This window comes from Pleurodeles waltl, chromosome 4_1, assembly GCF_031143425.1.
Source record: "Pleurodeles waltl isolate 20211129_DDA chromosome 4_1, aPleWal1.hap1.20221129, whole genome shotgun sequence".
NCBI classification, from domain to species: domain Eukaryota; kingdom Metazoa; phylum Chordata; class Amphibia; order Caudata; family Salamandridae; genus Pleurodeles; species Pleurodeles waltl.
Window position 1 is genome coordinate 790,921,430 of NC_090442.1, and position 19,549 is coordinate 790,940,978.

General features: G+C 42.8%; 1 protein-coding gene across 7 annotated transcripts in view; it reads left to right on the forward strand.

Annotated features, from left to right (window-relative positions):
- The window catches only part of LOC138288180 (natterin-3-like), an 87,504-nt gene that overhangs the window by 45,641 nt on the left and 22,314 nt on the right, over positions 1-19,549 (forward strand). For 2 of the 7 annotated variants that reach the window (XM_069229506.1, XM_069229508.1), the window contains exons 2-3: positions 5,828-5,887; positions 11,143-11,368. The exons of 1 other annotated variant lie outside the window; for it this stretch is intronic. The gene's annotated coding sequence lies outside the window, so the exon portion shown is untranslated. Of the gene's footprint in view, positions 1-5,827; positions 5,888-11,142; positions 11,369-15,413; positions 15,522-19,549 lie in introns of all 7 variants that reach the window. 4 more of the 7 variants (XM_069229511.1, XM_069229512.1, XM_069229507.1 and 1 more) reach the window with 3 other exon arrangements.

Sequence of the window (19,549 nt, forward strand, 5' to 3'; positions counted from 1 at the left end):
GCTCCTTTCTTATAATCTATTTCCACACACCAAATGTGATTTAGAGTTTGGGGGCCTAATTTGGGGTTACTCCATCACAAACATGACAGATATCCCATCTGCCGTATTATTATCACATTATATCCTATGGGATTCATAATAGAGCAGATGGGATATCCGTCATGTTTGTGATGAAGTGATGGATTAACCCAAAAGCCAAACTCTAAATAAGGCCCTAAGTCTTTGAGGTTTATGTTGGGGGGTACTCCGCTTCTCTTGTTTCCCCCTGAAAGCAGTCTGCTACAGCAGGAACAAATCCAAGTCTGATAGCCCCACAACACAAGCCATGTGAGCGACTAGAATTTCACACCTGGATGTCAGCCACAGTGATATTTGTATCAAAAGATAAGGCCTAGGATCTCAACCCTACTCTTCTTGAATGTCCTAGAAGCCCCAACTCCTTACTGAGATGTGCCTAGGCCCCTTTCTTGTGACTTCTCTCAGAATCAAAAAACATCCGTTGAAGTGTACTGGGGAACCTGGCTCTCCCTTTTTCATTGCGTCCCACCCAGCTTACATAAATGCAGCAATATACAGATTTGACTGGGGGATTCCTCAGCCACCTCTCCTCATGTTTCACCATGCAATCCAGTATCTCTAAAATGGAACCCAATGTCTCCCATGTATTGTCTCATTCACAGGCACACATACACCCAGCACATGCATACAACATACATGGACTGTACAACACTACATCCTTTATGTATTGAACCCTTCACAATCACACCTACACCCAGCACATGCATATAACATACATGCCTTGTGCAGCACACCATCCTTCATGTATTGTTCCACTCACAGGTGCACATGAATATAACATATACACATAGAACTCTCCTCCTTCTGTTTGGAAAAATCCTGCTGACACTCCAAAGTTATTTGCAGCTCCAATTTATTTTAATGAAACTCTGCTGTAATGCGTTTCAGAGGCTAAGGCAGCCTTGACTACACAAAGGAGCGTCATACTTTTATGTCACATTTAAAGTGCACACGTCAACATAGATATAAAAAACCTACTATAACAGATAGGTAGTTTGTTGATTACATCTACCATACCACTACCTGAATTTGCATGAATTTACCAAAAATATTAAACTGAAACAAAGTGTAAGTGGATTAATATTAAATCAAAACTAAAACTAAAAATAAAACTGTGAGCTCAGGCACCAGAAGGGAGAAATACAACGGCATATGTAAAGATTTGACCACTATGTGGCATGGCAGTGACTTAGGTTTACATCATAAATCATAGCTCCTATAGGCATTTACTTGTGTAAGCAACCACTGTCTTTCCATTCCTATATATTATTGTCCCATGTACAAAGCATTACTTATATACACTCACATAATAATTTCTGTGCTTTAAGTAAGAAATTGTGCCCAAGTGGAGCTATTATATTGTCGCCAACATATTGAAACGTACGACCCACTCATATTATCATAAACAAAATATTATAAGCAAATTCCAGGCGAATATCTCATCTCAGGGAATAACCATAATTTTAAACAATTCACTGTGCTCAAACTCAGATGCTCATGCATCTTATACATAAATCATCATGTACAAGACATGGATTGCATTGTACCATTTATAGCCACACCTAGGGGCTTTATGATGTAGTATTTTTCGTGTTGTCTATTTCACAATAGCCATAGAATTCACAGCAAACTACAACTCCCATCATACCGCCTATCCCAGCAGGAAAATGAAACACAAATTAGACTCTCCTTAATCCATAAGAAGATGCTTAGCTCATGATCTGGTCTCTTCTTGCTGCTCTGTAGCCTAGAAACAGATTGAGGTGCTCATTATGACTTCAGTGGTCTTTTTCAGGTACCGTTGAAGCCACTGCAGCCAACATACCGCCAGTCCTAGGGGCATGCTGACTGCCATATTTGGAGTTGTGCGTGGACTTCTGCCCAATTATGGGAGGAAGTCCGACTCCATCGGCCTGGTCAACTGAGTTGAAGAGGTGGTTGCATCACCAGCACCGCCACGCCAGCAAAACTCCGCCTGACGTATTACGAGCTGTAATACGGCTTGGCAGAGTCTTGCTGGCGTGGTGGTGCTGGCAGTGCAAAACCACCAGGACCTATCCCCTCCCGGATGACCTCTTCTAAAGAGATGTTAAGTGATCGTCCAACGAGGGGTCTGTGTGTGTGTTTGCGTGTGTGAGTGCATATGTGGTAGTTTCAATGCAGGGGGCATCTGCGTGTATGAGTGCGTGAGTGTGAGTATGCAGAGGGGGGTGTAGTATGAATGCAAGTATGCGGAGGGGGGTGTAGTATGAGTGAGAGTATGCGGAGTTTGGTGTAGTATGAATGCGAGTATGCAGAGGGGGTGTAGTATGAGTGTGAGTATGCGGATGGGGAGGGTGGTGTAGTATGAGTGCAAGTATGGAGAGGAGGAGGGGGTGCATTAAGAGTGCGAGTATGCGGAGAGGAGGGGGTGTAGTAGGAGTGAGTATGCGAAAGGGGAGGTAGATGTAGTATGAGTACGAGTATGTGGAGGGGGTGTAGTATGAGTGTGAGTATGCAGAGTGTGGTGTAGTATGAGTGCGAGTATGCAGAGGGGGGTGTAGTATGAGTGTGAGTATGCGGAGGGGGTGGTGAATGCGTGCATGTATGTGGAGGAGGTTGTGAATGCATGCATTTATGCGATTGAATGTGAATGTTTGTGTGCATGTGGGTGTGTGAATGGGGGTGTTTATGTGCGTGTGTGCATTTGCATGTGTGTGCCTGAGTATGTGTAAGTGCGTGAATGCGTGTTTCAGTGTGTGTGTTTGAGTGATTGTCTCCGAGTGAATGAGGATGTATGTAGAGCGTGCGTGGGTGAGTGGGGTGCATGTTTGTAAGAGTGTGGACATGTGTGGGTGCATGTGTGTGGACGTGTGGGTGTGTGTGTGCCCGTGACAGGAATGGGGATTTCTGTCCTTGGGTGCGTTACTGCCAGGGTTTTCATGGCGGGGTGACCACCACGGAAAGCCTGGCGGGGTGCAGCCATGTAATCCGGCTGGAAGGCAGAGGCCTGCTGCCCTGCTGGAGGAGCTCACCGCCAGCAGCGTCAGTGCTACCGCACCGGCAGCCCAGGTGGCATTGTGGCAGTTTGGCTTCTGCCAAACCTCACAACTTGTAATGCGGTAAGACCACCACAGCGAGGCTGGCGGTCTGATGACTGCCAGCTTTGTAATGAGAGCCTAAGTGCATTATTTCACTTTTATGTTGTTTGTTCCTGGCCTGCCTGTGTATATATTCAATTTCTGTAAGGAAGCTCTCCCTCAGACTATTTAGTGGAGCACATTTTCCCTTGCACAAGATGATGGCTCCTCTCACAGAGAGAACAAATTTACAGCAGCGTCCTGGGTGGGATCGTGCCTTGTGACTATTCAGAGAGGAGCAGGCTTTGAAGCAGCTGCTTCAATAATATATGTGTGTCTGCTACTTTTACCTTCTTAGGTTACTTACAATTAATTGATTAGAGCTCTGGGGCTACATTTCTGTTATTGGTGTTAGTGTCCGCAGATTTGAGCCTGTTATTTGTCTGCTATTTTGCTAATTGGCAGAACGTAGGAGTAAGTAATGAGTTATTTCAGGATAACATTTATTTGCAGATACTTTTGGAAGAGTCAGGAAGCTGATTTCGAGGTGTATGATCTTATGAAGATAAAAATACGTATCTTTGTGGAAGAATCCCTACCTATACAGATTTCAATACCATCATATTTGAAATCAGAGGATGCTGACAAAGGAATATCAGTGGATAAAGTTAAATCAGATAACCTAACCTAACCCAACCTGATGGTGGTAGCAGGACTCATTTAAATCAATCTGCCTCTGTAACCCAGAAGTTAACATCTTCTGGTGGTCTCAGCTGGTAAAAGTGTCAAAAATGAAAAAGAAATGCTGATTCATAATATGCTACAATCTGTTAATGATGCGATGTGCAGTTCCCAACCGCAGACTTTTCAGGCAGGAGGTAGAGTGTAAGGCATATAATTGTGAATTTGCATCTACAGAGAGGAATCTCTTGTCTGATATATGCAAAAGTAGTGATGACACAATTTTTCGATGATAAGGATTCTATTGCACAGTATGATGATATATATTTTAACAAAGAGGATATTTTGAGCTTTGATTCACCAAAGTGGCAAAGACAGAACATCTCTTTATAATGGTGTAAGTACACAGAGTATGACTACGGTCATCACAGATGCCATTGACCAGTCCCTGTTTAACGTATCACCCTATCATCATGTAGGGGAATATATTAAGATTAAAAATACAAATAAACAACTAGTAGGCTTTTCCCATCTACGTACCTAGAATATGAACCAACATAATCTTATACATTATGACTACCCTAATGCTACTCCAATTTAGGAAAGAGCTGAAGACTCACGTCTTTAGAGAACACTATATCACAGCACATTAGCTGTCCACAACACAGCTACCTGTCCTATCCCTGTTTAACTTTATGCATGTCTTTGACTCTGTACTTTTTACGTAGGTTCATGTTATAGAATATCATATACTTACACTTTAATATATTCTCCCTTGAGTTCTTCTTTGGATCAGGCCACCAGGACTAAATTGAGGGCAGAACTCCTGTGGCCCTTGATTACAGATGAGGTGGCCCCTACTCCTTCACTTGATCCAACTAAACTAAACTAGGGGAGGACATGATCCTAGAAGAGTTATTGACAGGGATTGACCATCCTCTACGGATAATCTTTTGGATACTTTGGGGCTTCTTACACATATGTTTTGTCTATGGCCAAGTAGGCAAAGGAATTAGGAATCAGTCTGGACCCAGAGATTCTGGTGGTCATTCTGACCCTGGCGGTCTTTGACCGCCAGGGCGGAGGACCGCGGGAGCACCGCCGACAGGCCGGCGGTGCTCCAATGGGGATTCCGACCGCGGCGGTAAAGCCGCGGTCGGACCGGCACCACTGGCGGGGTCCCGCCAGTGTACCGCGGCCCCATTGAATCCTCCGCGGCGGCGCAGCTTGCTGCACCGCCGCGGGGATTCCGACCCCCCCTACCGCCATCCAGATCCCGGCGGTCGGACCGCCGAGATCCGGATGGCGGTAGGGGGGGTCGCGGGGCCCCTGGGGGCCCCTGCAGTGCCCATGCCACTGGCATGGGCATTGCAGGGGCCCCCGTAAGAGGGTCCCTACATGTATTTCACTGTCTGCTGTGCAGACAGTGAAATACGCGACGGGTGCAACTGCACCCGTCGCACAGCTTCCACTCCGCCGGCTCGATTCCGAGCCGGCTTCATCGTGGAAGCCTCTTTCCCGCTGGGCTGGCTGGCGGTCTGAAGGCGACCGCCCGCCAGCCCAGCGGGAAAGTCAGAATTACCGCCGCGGTCTTTCGACCGCGGAACGGTAACCTGACGGCGGGACTTTGGCGGGCGGCCTCCGCCGCCCGCCAAGGTCAGAATGAGGGCCTCTGTCTTATTGGGCTCAAAGGTTTGAAATGCTTTTTGAAGAATGCTAATGATTAAATAAGGTTTGTTTCAAATTTGGGAGATTTAGCAGGGTCTGATTTTGGATCAGCTGCACATGGTTTGTTCTTGTGGGACCATTTTATAGAGGAAATAGGAGAGTATGTTCAGACTGTTTCCTATTTTGATAAGCCATATTTCGCATTGGCCTATGTCTTTGGTAAATCAGTTTTCCCAAGGGTTAGCAGATATAGCAGTCTATTTGCCGGCCACTTCACAATAAATAACAGGCTCTAGCATTGCCAATTCTTCCAGTAATACCAATCAATATGATTTCCACAGAGAGAAGAAGAGGCTGCACATCCTTGGAAAAAGGACAAGGAAGAAGTGGAACCATTCAAGGTATGTAAATCATCCAGGTGTCTTCCAGTGCAAGAGGGTAGAATAGCACTCTTTATTCACAATTGCATAGCATATCAAAAGATCTTTCCATCTTACAAATGGAACCAGGGCTCCAAATAAAGTTCCTCACCTCCCTAATTCTAACTTCATTTCCAACCAGTATTACATTTTCACAGGATGAGGATTTACATTTCAAATGAATTATGGGACCTAGGACCTGATTTAGAGTTTGGCAGATGGGGTTACTCCATCACACACATGACGGATATCCCTTCCGCCATATTACAATCCCATTATATCTTATGAGAATCATAATACGGTAGATGGGATATTGGTCACGTTTGTAACGGAGTAACCCATCTGCCACATAGTCCCTATCTTCTGTCCCCAAAAGAAATATGTTCAGTTTATTTGGCATGACCAGATACACAGGTTCTTCTCCCTCCACTTGAGTTAGTCCTCTGTGCCTGTGTGCTTCACTGAACTCCTAAAACCTTTAACGGCGATGGTCAGGATACCAGGTTTCATAGTGGGTAGTGTATCTAGAACACATGATTTTCTTAAGTCACAAGACTTTAGTGAAGCAGATCACAAGGCAACCAGGTTGATTCAGAACCTGGGATTTGTGTTAAAGTGGGAAAAGTTAGATGTATTTCCCTCACAGCAGATAGAGTTTTTAGGATTCTTGCTGGATTCAGATAAAGAGCTGTTGCAGGTCCCGGAGTCCAAGATGAATGTAATCAAGAAGTAATTGAAGCTCATAGAGAGTCCCCAGTGGTTTCCCTCCAGCAGGTGGCAAGATCAGTGGCTCTTCTAGCCTCCTCTGTTCAGGTGGTTTAATAATATCCACTGCAGCGCCTCAAGATAAGACATTTACAAAGAGGTCTAAGATATGCGGATGCCATATCTTTAGATTTCAGCATACAGGAAAAGGCAGCTTGGTGGCTGGATCACGTAGAAGCATGGAACAGTTGTGCCATCATTCCTACTTCCCCAGATCTGCAATTAAAGTCAGATACAGACTTATAGGAGGCTCATTATGCCCAGTTTTCAACTTGAGGAAGATGGTCAGAGATGAAGTTGTCACTGCCTTTAATTGTTATGGGCTTCCTAGCAACTCCTTGGCAATCCACAGTTTTGTAAAGGGTATAATAAAATACATAATCCCTATGCACATGAAAAATGTAGTTGTGGTCAGGGACATAAGTTGTTTGTGGGGTACAAGGGCAAAACACTCTTTAGGACTTGGCGAAATCCATTTGAAAATGTTGCATCAGTAATGGGAGATTCCTGAAAGAGAATATTCTGGGACCATACAATGTAGTAGCAGACTAGTTTTCCAGGAGTCAGGTGGATCACATGGATTGAAAATTGCTCCCACTGATTTTCCACAACAAACAATTGCTGTGGCCCTTTCTTGACAGACCTCTGTGCATCCAGGTTGACAGGTCATAAGGATCCAATTTTCAGCTGGAGGATAGATCCATGTACTGTTGCATTGGATATTTTTCTGCCATGACGCCTTGCAGTGCTCTTTTCACTGTTCCCTGTGTTTCCGATGATTTTTAGATGTCTACCTCAAGTCCAAAGGCAGAAAGCTCAGGCGACATTTATAGCTCCTCTCTGGAGAGGTGAAAGTTCAGACCCTGCTCTACCAGAGCTAGCTATAGACGTCCCCATATTTTTGCCTCTTCTTGCTCACCTTTGCTTGAGTCGTTGAGGTCAACTACACAAAATAATCCTAAGCAGTAACCTCAGTATAGTGACCTGACATCTTACAGGGTAGCCTAGGAATAAATATGTTCAAGGTATTACTTTACAATGGATTTTGCTTGAGTGCTTTTCTCTTTGTTTCTGTAAGTACAGGGTTGAACTGGCTTATAGGGCAATCAAGAAGTGCCCCATGAGCTGGTCTGACAGGTCAGTGTATGTTGGCCAGTTCTTTGGCTGTTTCTGGGCCGGTTTTATGGCCTGCTGGGCCGATTTTTACTATTCATTCCCTGGTATTAAAATAAACATTGCCTGCAGCAAGCGCAAATCCATGCATTCTTCTATTTGTTGCAAAACAGTTATATAGTATGTCTTTACAAGTTCAAAACTGTCCTAATTTCCAAACATTGGTCACTTTTTTAGCTATCTAATTCACTAATGGGGATCAGTTTTATGTCAGTGCCCAAGCCTATCTTCTGTCCTATTCCAACTCTTTATACATATGACCTAGGTTTATCTGATATGTTTTGCCTATCACAAAACATTCGCTGGTGAATATTTAGAAACCTTCTTGTTAAAGTCCCTTAAAAATGTGGAGTGTGCTAAAGGCGCATTCGGTTCCATATGTAGAGTAGCTTTAAGTAGGTTCCAACGAATAAAATGCATTGACTAGAAGCAGCACTACATAAGAGGTTGTTTTCCATTAGCGTTAATGACCTATAAAGGTGCACAATAAAACCCATCTGTTAGCGTTTCAGCTAAACCTCCTGTGTGTGTCCAGATGTAGTATCTACACAGATTGTTACACGTGGTGGCAACTGCATACAACGATGCCTGCTTTGGGTGCATACTTGAGGGCATTGGGGAGCTCTTAATTCCATTATGAGAGACACCTCGTTTAATGCATGTTTTTGCTAGTTGTGCCCGGCTCAACCTAGTCTCTAGACCCAGTAGTGTATCAGAGAAGGGAAGACAAAGATTCTCTCTGCTGGCCGCATGAATACTTTTACTTTCATAAGATGTTTGTAAAGTAAGCATCTATATGCGTGTGTGGGCAATTACTGTAATAAACAAGCATTTGCAATGCAACGGGTCTCGCGGTTGCTCGTGTTAGAGCTGATAGCGTTGTAAACTCCTAACCCGACTTTTCACTGGTAATGAAACCTATCAGCAAATGTGCATTTATGTACGTAACCCGAAAAAGTGCAATTAACTGTGTAAAGCGTTCGACTTATGCCAAGCGAGATCGCGCTTGGAAAATAGAGAAAATGTAGTCCGACAGAAAACAGCGAGCCTCGCATGTTTTCTGTACTTGGTTGATGCGCTCGAAGAGGGCTATCCACCAGAAAAGGCATGACATGTGCATGCCTTCCACTAATGAAATCAAGCAGATTCTAACAGGCAAGCCCACAAACCAATCACAGACACGGACGTGATGTGGACAGGGCTCCGAGCCCTTTTTAATTACTAAAGAGTCTCGCTTAGCGAAACGCATGCGCAAGCGCATGCGACGCAGGCTCGACTCTAAAAAGAAAATGAATTGTTTTGCCCTTAATTATTGATGTTAGTTACTACACATATTAACCATAGCCATTTTACCAGCCTTAGCCAAATAAAAAATAAAAAATTAAAACCTATCTCTTGACAAGATACATGCATCTGTTTGCAGCTGGTGCATAAACCACAAATCAATTTAACCAGAACTGGAACAGGTGACCTGCTAGTTACATAAGGATTTCTGCAGTGAACACATACAGTAACTGAGCTACCTTAGCACCACAAAAACCAATGACTTGCATGTTGCATTCACTGTTCTACAACTGGCACAATAACAAGCTGAGGGATTTTATGAAAATTCAAACCTGTGATTAGCAGATTACCACCGGAGGTATCTTTTCGGTATTATATACTGAAACGTGATAAATGAACCAATTTCTGTAGCAGGTTTCTCTACATTCTAAGCCATCCTAAAATATGGTCAGCTTCTAACAGAGTAAGTTTGCTCAGTTTTTCTACGCATCATAACTCAGTGTGTTAAATATTTGCCACCCAACATTTGCTGCGAGCACAGGTCGCAAGTTTGAATAATGCTACCACCAGTTATTTACACTGTTTAGGAACATCATCACTGTGGAATTAAGAGCTATATAAAATAAAACAAGTATTAATTTCCTGCAGAAGGAGCAGAGTTTTAATATGTACTAGCGGACCATAAGTGAACTAGCTCTGAGATAACCCACTCTGACTCCACCCTTCATGACTTCACCCTTTCTGTCTTTATGCCTTTCCTGCAATTTGTGGGTTCCCAAATTAACATTTCATGTATGTTGCAGCACTGAGTAGGCTCTCCTTCAAATGCTTAATTAGTATAAAATTAAAGAAAGGTTGCTATGTTAGGTTATCTGTATACGGCCCGTGACAGATGGGGATGACCTACATAGGGAGCAGCTCTGTTCTTCCCAATAGAAGAGGGAGACTCTCCTGTGACACCATCTCATACAGGATTTGTAATCTCAGCTCAAAGACAATTTCCAGTTGCTTAGCTGAGAACTCAAATGCACCTGGTGCAGCAGATATATGGCTGCTATCTTTTGTCACACTATAGATTTAAACTTGATCATATATTCATTTAAGTGCACTAATAATGCTTAACGGTTTATGTGTAAAGTGCTGCACTGAAAACTTATTTTGAAGTGCATGCGCTGCAGGTTAGCGAATAAAAGCCTGGTAGTAAAGCTCTTAAAGTATCAGTATAAAAATTTGTTTTGAGATTTTCTGTTTCCTTATCATGTCAATTAACAGTTTGCATTGAAACGATATTAAGATTCTATTGTTAACCCTAAAGTGCCTTCTATGTATTGTGGCACAATGCAGTTCTACGGAATAATGACGACTGTGGTTTTAAAGTTAATTTCCTTTCTAAATGCATTGTAACATGAATCTCAAATATGGTTTATTAATGATGAGTTAATGAATTTGATGGTGAATGATTTAAATTGGTTAATAAAATATGCTATTTATTTCTATTGCTTAGTTTAGCCATTGTATTTTCTTAGGACTATCACTTTGCAGAATTCGTGAGAAGATACCCTTTCACTTGCTAACATGTTTCTTTCAGGTTCCATTCACATGAAGTGTTAGTTTATGTTTCAGAAATTTTGTTCCCATCACATAGTAGTGCCCTATTGTTTTATGTCTAGTGAGCATGAGAAGTTGTTCTTGACAAATGAGATTGGAGAAACTTAGGACACGTTATTTACAATTGTTGTGAAATGCTATGAAAATTTGTGGATGTTGCAGATGTCCAACATGTGATGTCCCCTGATTGGATAATGGAATTGTATGATCCAAAATTGAGACCTTGTCAATGATACAGAACAATTTATGGCTTTTAACTTACTGTTCCCGTATGAACTTTCAGCAGTCTTTTCCAGACCCTGCTTGGGAGCACTCCTTTCTTTTTACCCTGTTTGAGTCCTTCAAGCATTGTCCCTACCCCATGGGCACTTAAATGGTCATTCTGACTTCAGTGGTCTTTCACACAGACTGCCAAAGCCGTGGGCGACAGAAGACCGCCAGTGGTGACAGACTTCTGAACGCCATATTAAGAGTACTGAAGCAGTTTCAAAGCCCTCACCGTCATGCCACAAGGACTCCACCTGCCATATTATGAGCAGTAGTACGGCGTGGCAGAGTCCTGATGGCAGCGTGCTGCCGGCCGTGAAAGCGCCTGTTCCCGCTCCCTTGAGGATGACCTCCTCATCTGAAAAGGTAAGTCGATCGTCTGACAGGGGAGGGGATGGGAGGGTATTGTGTATGCATGTGTGAATGTAAGTGTGTAGATATGTGTGAATGCGTGTGTGTATGCATATGTGTATGCGTGTGTGATTGTTGAAGTGAGTGTGTGTTGGTATGTTTGTGTGAATGCGTGTCTGTTGTTGCGAGTGAATGCATGTATGTATGTGTGTTGTTGAATGCGTGTATGTATGCTTGTTGGTGAATGAGTGTATGTATGCGTGTTGGTGAATGCATGTATGTATGCATGTTGGTGAATGCACATATGCGGGGTGCGTGTGGGTGTGTGTGTGGGGATGGGGTGCTGTGTTGAAAGGGGGGTTTGGGGGGAGTCATCTGCCGGTGACTGGAAAGGAATTTCCAGTTGCTGGTAGCCTTTCCGGCAGGGTTTTCGTGGAGGGGCTTCCTCTGCCGAAACCCTGCCGGACAGGTGACGCCTAATACTGCTGGCAGTCTTCAGTGGACAGATGGCCCGGAGGTGCTGTTCTCTGGCCCGGCTGTCCTACCTCCCTGGCGGTACCAGCAGGGATGTGGCGATTTGGCAGAGGCCAAACCGCCACACTCGTAATGTGGCGCTCTTCACTGATGGCCCATTGGCGGTGAGACCGCCACCACGGCCCTGGTGGTCTTAGGACTGCCAGGGTCGAAATGACAGCCTTTGTCATTTTTCCCTTATGCTGGTGACCAAAGACTCTGCTGAATCTTCTGCCCTTTGTCACTATTGCTAGTGACTTTTCTGCATGGATTATTTTTCTTAGGCATATACTTGAATGCTATTTGTTTTTCCTTAAATCATCCTCTATGCTGAAAGATTAGATTTAGGATTTTTCTGACCCCATGAGAAGACTTGTAACAGAGCTGCAAATGTTGATACTTTCTATATTTAACTTTCTTTTTACCATTTCGAGTTAGTTTTCAGTTGGCCCAGAAGTCACTCTTCCAAATTATGTTTGTCCTATTTTTGCTTTTTAGTTTTTATCCTCACATTTGATTGCCCAGCACATATCAGCTAGTGACATTTCAGTAGGGATTTCCTAATGAATAACTAACCCGATGCATATAATCTGTTTCCATGTTGAATAGAGTTGATTTACATGTATTCAGCAATCACCAAGTTGTATTGCTTTTGTTCTGTGTTGCCTGCATCAAGTGTTTAGTATGCTTAATGTTGATAAAGCTTTGTTTCTTTCAACATTTAAGTCACCCTATGGTGGTCTTGTGTCTTTATAGTGTGTTTTTGAGAATTATTTACATTAACCTGTGTATTAGCTTGTAATAAACACCCTTGAACATTTATTCAGACTTAGGCCCTCATTACAACCCTGGCAGACAATGTTAACTTGGCTGTAGCACCGCCAACAGGCTGGGGGTAACTGCCACCAAATTATGACATTGGCGGTTTGGCTCATGCCAAACCGCCAATGTACCACACTGTCTGCTACGTCAGTAACGACCGCCAGGCTGGAGACAGATGTCTTCAGGCTGGCGGCTGTCACTAGTCTGCCTGCGGGATAATGACCCCGCATACCGCCACGGTTTATGTGGCGGCTGTCCCGCCACGAAAACCATGGCTGTAGGCACTATCACTGCCAGGGAATTCCTTCCCTGGCACTGATAGGGGTCTCCCCCACCTCCCTCCCCACAGTCCTCCCCCCAACAGCCACGTCCTCCCTACCACCCTCCAAAGCTGATAGGGTCCCCTCACCTCACTTGCCCCCCCCAACTCCATGGCCCCCCATACATCCCCTGCACCCCCCCACTCACGTATGCACACACCACACACACACATACACATGCACACACATGCACACACACATACACAATACACCTCCGATACACACCACACCCCCGCATTCATACACACACTCACACACCCCCTCTATACACACACAGTCGCACCCCCATTCACGCACACAACACCCTTCCCACCCCTCTCCCCTGTCGGACGATCACCTTACCTGTCTCAGTGGTTGTCCGGGAGGGAATGGGTTCCATGGGGCCTGCTCCGCCACCAGCACCCCATCACCACAACACCGCCACGCCAAATACTGTCACATAATTCGGTGGGCGGTGTTGTGATGACGTGGCGGTGACGGTGGAGCAACCTCCACTTCACCGCCGACCGCCATTATGGCTGCTGGCGGCTCTCAGCCCAAATTATTTGGGCGGAGAGTCACCAGCAGTCATAATATGGTCGTCGGAAGACCGCCACCACTGGTGGTCTTCGGTCTGGTGGGACTTCGGCGGTCTTCTCAGAAGACCGCTGAAGTCATAATGAGGGCCCTAGTTTCCCTTGTGTGATCACACTGGTCATACTGTAAATTGAGAGGTGTTTTGAAGTCCTGTAAATGCTAACTATCTCTTACTTCCAGATGTGTGAAAAGGTTGCTGACCTCGTTTACAAACATTTTCAGTGAAATATGCTCCAGCACACCTTTAAGTGTTTACCTGTTGTTTCTCAAATGTGATGGTATGACAGGACACCAGTGTGCAGCAGAGGGCTTTGTGTTTCAAGTTCAATCAGGAAATAACATGAGGAGGATAGCTACATGCATTAAGAGCTAGCTATTGAGACATGCAATGAGCTGTAGGCCATGAGTTTAAATCACAGCAATTACGTCTCAGCCTTCCATAGTGCTGAGGCTGATTATGTTTTTACCATAACAGTAACACTTATTGTTTACAATGCTTACAAAAGGCAGAAGTATAGTATGAAGCTTTATAAAAGCAAGCTATTTGGCAGGCTGCTGTTGCCCCCTAAACATTTTAAACAGACCTTTTACAGTGATGAAGGGGCAAACTGACCATTACCTTTACAATGTCAACATGTTGCACAAAAAGACTATACCTGTGCTCCCCGCTAGTTTATGGCATCTTCCTTCTCTTCCACACTTATCCTTATTAGCATCAGAAATCATTAAACATCAGTGCTGGAGCTCACACACCTTCTCCCCCTTCGATTGAAATAAACGTTTTCCCTCATAGTCACTTGGAACAGATCGTTTTTACAGTATGGGGCTTGCTCAGTGCATCTCAGTGAGCCCAAGGCATCATAGAAACCTGGTTTGTTTCCAATCAAGTTTGAAAGTTATATGTACATGCAATTCCTTCGTGTTTGTATACCCTCCCAGCGTCTGTCTGTGCGGCGCTGGGAGAGAGGCTAGATGGTCAGCTGATAGCACACCTTAGAGAGAACATAGGTTATTGGTCTGCCTTCTTTAAGGGTCATGAGAAGGTAAGTAATGAGCTTGTAGGGAAATATTCATTAGTGTGCATATCACTTAGGGGATTCAATACTATAGCCCTCCAAAACCATGCTACTCATCTTTTGTCAGATGTGGATTTAGTTCTTCAACATTTTTAGTCATGGCCTGGCAATAATGCTCCCTCTTTAAACATGTCATCTACTAAGCTGACAATGCTTTTATGTCCAGCATTACTCAAAAGAGTATTTGACATCAGATCTCTTCATGCTACTATGATGCATTTTTCTCCCTAATGTGTACATTTCACAATCTCAAGACTTTCTAAGAATGCTTCTACTGCAGTGCAGTACCCTTCCTCGCCTTTACGTCCTAAATTGTATTTAGTGCATTGTATTAAACAGTTGAAAAAACAGTAGGCTCGAGAACATACTCTACTGAAATGTTAATATCTTTCTTCAAACCAATGTGCCTCAGTTTCCTCTTCCATTTTAAGCAGGTTAGTTGAAAGAATAAGGATTAAGGAAGCGTCGATATACGTTCTTTTTTTTGGGGTTCATTCTTCTAAGGGTGCAATGCCTCCCAAAGCCTTTAGGGCTGGCCTTAGTTGGTGAACATTCTCAGGACTACTGAGTGAATTAGGGTCCTTACATGCATAATACTCATCTCTGGTCTTGTAATAAAATGCAGATATTCCTAAGTAGGTAATGAAGGAAAATTCTGGTTTTTTTAATGACACAGATGTGAACATTATCTCATTACTTACTTAGAATCTCAACCATGTGTGGTAATCTCATATCTCTTATTCTTTTTATTAGTCATTGTGTCATCCACATCAAAAGCCTCTAGTGCAATCAATGGTTCAAGCCGGTGTGGTATTGGGATACAAGGATCACTCTATGGATCCTGAAGGATCAAGGAACTAGGTGAGACTCAAGGCTGTCCTACTCTTTTAGTGATTGCACTTATTATTTAGATTTTTTATTTCATTCAACGGACTATAAACTTCTCGGTGTCAATAAAAGAGGCTGGATGATGAGAAGAGCCTCTACCTATGGATTAAGTAGGGTCTAAATTATTATTTCCTTTTCCTGCGATGATAGGTGCATGAGCAGAATTGTAGCTTGCTTTGAAGTCTATGGCTACTGTGAACTAAGCGGCAAGGAAATCAGGCATATTTGCCTCTGTATCTTTAACAAAATTATGACTTTCCTCCACTTCCTAGTTAGAAAAATCTGCATTTCTCACCCCGGAGCTATTATTGTGTGACCATTCCAGTTCTAAAAGAAAGAGGAGCATTGTAATATCGTAATGTTGGGTTTAGGACAAGGTTCACATGTGGTTAGTGATAAACCTTAAAAAGAAAACAACCATACTCCATGTTGTGATCTATAGCATATATCCATAGCTTGGGTAGGTCATGAGCGGGTAGTACGGAGGGCTACTATATGATAAAGATCAATGGGAACACACTGATGATTATCAGTGAACCAACAGGTAGTAATTCCATAATTCTAGGTACACGGGTCTTTCTCTATTTAGGCCCAGGGTAGTTGTTGGGTGTCGAAGTAATAACATCCTATGCTGAGTTTTTAACTTGGAAATGAGGCATACCTTGCAGAATCGGTATTTAATACACTGACCTCTCCATGCTTTTCCTTTATTCCAGGCCTTTTTCTTTTATAAATTTCAGCAGCTTTGATCTGCCAGAAATGATCAAGGAAAATGTGAGGGCCTGACAATTATGACACACCGTGTACATTATGATCCCTGTGCAAGCTCCTTTGGGTTCAGGGTGAGAAAACAGAAGAAAGGAGAAAAGGAAATGGGTCCGACTCGAAGGGAAGTGGAGTCTACAAGAAAGGCCTAGTGGAACGGTTATAATTATCATGGCTTTCTATTTTTAACTATTCCCCTTTGTAGACTACTTATGTTATTCTTAATCATTTAGATACGAGTGACAAATACATATTAATAGAATTTAAGCCGTTGTATTCTGAAATAATTACTGGTGAGCTGTGAACAAGGTTTCATGAGATCTGATGAGCGTCATTTCTTTTATTATTATCGTTCAAAGGTCACAGGTTCACAGAATGAAAGTAATTGAAAGGACATCAGGCACCGTTTTGCTAATTGTTCATTCTAAATGAATTAACAATAGTTGCATTACATTATGCGTGTTAGAATCAGGGTGTTGGCAGCGAGAGAGGAACTTTGTATTAGGCCTGAGATAAGAACGGCCATGCAGCATTGCTTCACCCTCTTTTATTGAGGGCAAACCAGAGAAGCTTTCTGCCTTCACTCACTGGGAACTTATCAGCCTTCCTTCATAGGAGATGAGAATAGTACAAATACTGAACAATAACTTCATTCAGAGAAGGTATAAGAGTGTCAGCCGTCTTTGAAACCAAAATTAGCCCTTCTTCTGGTGTTGAGTTTAGTTTATTATACCTAAGATACAGTAGGATTGATACAAAATCAAGCAAGAAATAAGTAGAATACATTTCTGCTATTGACAGTTAGTAAACATTGGAGCTACTATTATGTTTATTTTTTCTACCATTATAATTCATCTTGTGTGCACTAGAATAGGCTTTGATTTTAGTGTTCTTGAGTGTGGCTTTAAAATGGGAAAGAGAGTTTGAGCTTGGCTAATTATCTCTATGATAGTCTAAACAACTGATTGAACTGATCTGAAATGCATCTTACACAAGAACCGTTCAGTAGGTTGCAGGATGGCTGCAGTCCAACAGGTTTTTCTACCTCGGGTTGGCACACTGGAAAAGTCCTTAGTGCCAGGCCATCTAGAAAACTGTGTTCAAGAAAATCTAAAAAAGTATCTGAACATGATTCCTTTAAATGTTTCCGTCAGACAAACATAGTTGGTTATGCATGACCAAAATTACTAGAAAATTAAAAAAATATTTCCTCTATTGTTGAGATATGCTTCCTCTGTATCAGAATCATTTAAATCCGAGTTCAGCTACACACAGCTGAGCAAGTGATATAACTAGGCAATAATAAGGTGGATGCTATATATATTCTGGTCCCAATAACAGTCAAAGATGCTCTGGAAGTGCCTATGCACGAAACAAGTTAGAATCACATTTCTGTTTTGATGACAATCAATATTGAGTTCACACAGTGAACAAAACATGTTTCCTATGTCATAAGCCCACGTCAAGGCGGGTGGGCTGGTTTACAATCACTTCCTATTTTTAATGGGTTTATCAAAAGGCCTGACTTAACACTACAAAATTACTATAACAGTGTACTCACAGCAGTATGTAACTCCCTTTGCATCACACAATTGCTCTCTTGTAATCTGTAATCTCTTTAAAAATGTGGTCATACCTTGACTTCAATGTCTTCCTTTATTCTCCCCCACCACCCTTTCTTCATTTCTGCTCCTGCTATTCTTCTCTCCTGTTGTTCATTATGCTTTCCCCTACTCCTCTGTCTTTCTTGCAGTACCTCTCTTTTGGCTCTTTTCATTTTACCCATTTTTTCCAACTCCATCCCTTCGTTCTATCTTCACTTCACGTTACACTTTCTATGATCTATTCATGGTACTTTGGCACTCTCCTTCCTCAAGTATTTTATTCAAGACCTTATGTTGATTTTATTATTAGCAGCAAAGCACAGCTATACCTATAGTGACAATGTAGCATATAACTCTATAAATAAATAAATAACACATTTTAGTTTTTCCCTAATGGCTAAAACGAGCTAAGGGGGACCGATTCAGAGTGATGATGTACAATAGTCTTTTATAATTAAACATGACTCCAAGTCTTTGTAAAGAGACAAAGATGTAGGCGGATGAGACCGATGTACTCCGTGAATGAAATGTCAATTGAAAATAGCGCCATAGTGTGCTGATCCAGTTGTTACATTCCTCAGTAGCGGGGTGGCTACTGAGATCTTTAACAACCAGAAGAGGGGGACAAATGCATTGTTCTATGCAGAGTCAAGAGACGCAAAAGCTGTCAGAACAGTAACGCAGGAAGGAGACTCTTGTTTCAAAGCTAGCAATGCTAATAGTTGTGCCCTTAAAATTGGTGTAAAGAGCACTGGGTCAGGAACAATTTGATTGCTTTTGTTGGAGGCGATGATCACCATTGCATAGACTCTTCTAGTAGTTTCACATGTTGTGTTTTCAATTCACTGCATTACAAATCGACAAATTGTCAAATGGAGTGTATGAATGTTTGCAACTGAGCTTCAAAGAAGCCTTAGAGAAGCTGGGGCAGTCAACTTGTAAACTAGGTCATCACCTTAATACAGACTTCCCTGAACTCAGATGTCTTATAACATTTATCAGCTGTGAAAGTAACTTGTAAGTACCCTCTGTGCATTTTTCACTGACTCTTCTCACCATTCAGCTGAAGGTGCATTTAAACCTGTACAACATCGTGACAGGTCAAATCCTTTCTCGGAAAGTCAGAAATTACATCACTACCGTTTTCCCTTAAGGTTGTTTACAGCGACCAACCATACACAGACCTGTATAATAATAGAGCAAGCCACATTGCAGTTATCCACTTCCATCCATCATGAGACCCCCTTTACCCCCTCCTTAGCCAGAATCCAGTCCATGGTTTGTGGATTCCCCTACAAATCAATCCCAGGGGAATTAAAATACATTGCTTATATTTTGGTGTTCTGTAAAGGACTATGCTACACTATGCTTGTAGGAAAGTACCATCTTGCCTGGCATGTTACCCCCATTTTTCACTGTATATATGTTGTTTTAGTTGTATGTGTCACTGGGACCCTGGTAACCCAGGGCCCCAGTGCTCATAAGTGTGCCTGAATGTGTTACCTGTGTAGTGACTAACTGTCTCACTGAGGCTCTGCTAATCAGAACCTCAGTGGTTATGCTCTCTCATTTCTTTCCAAATTGTCACTAACAGGCTAGTGACCATTTTTTACCAATTTACATTGGCTTACT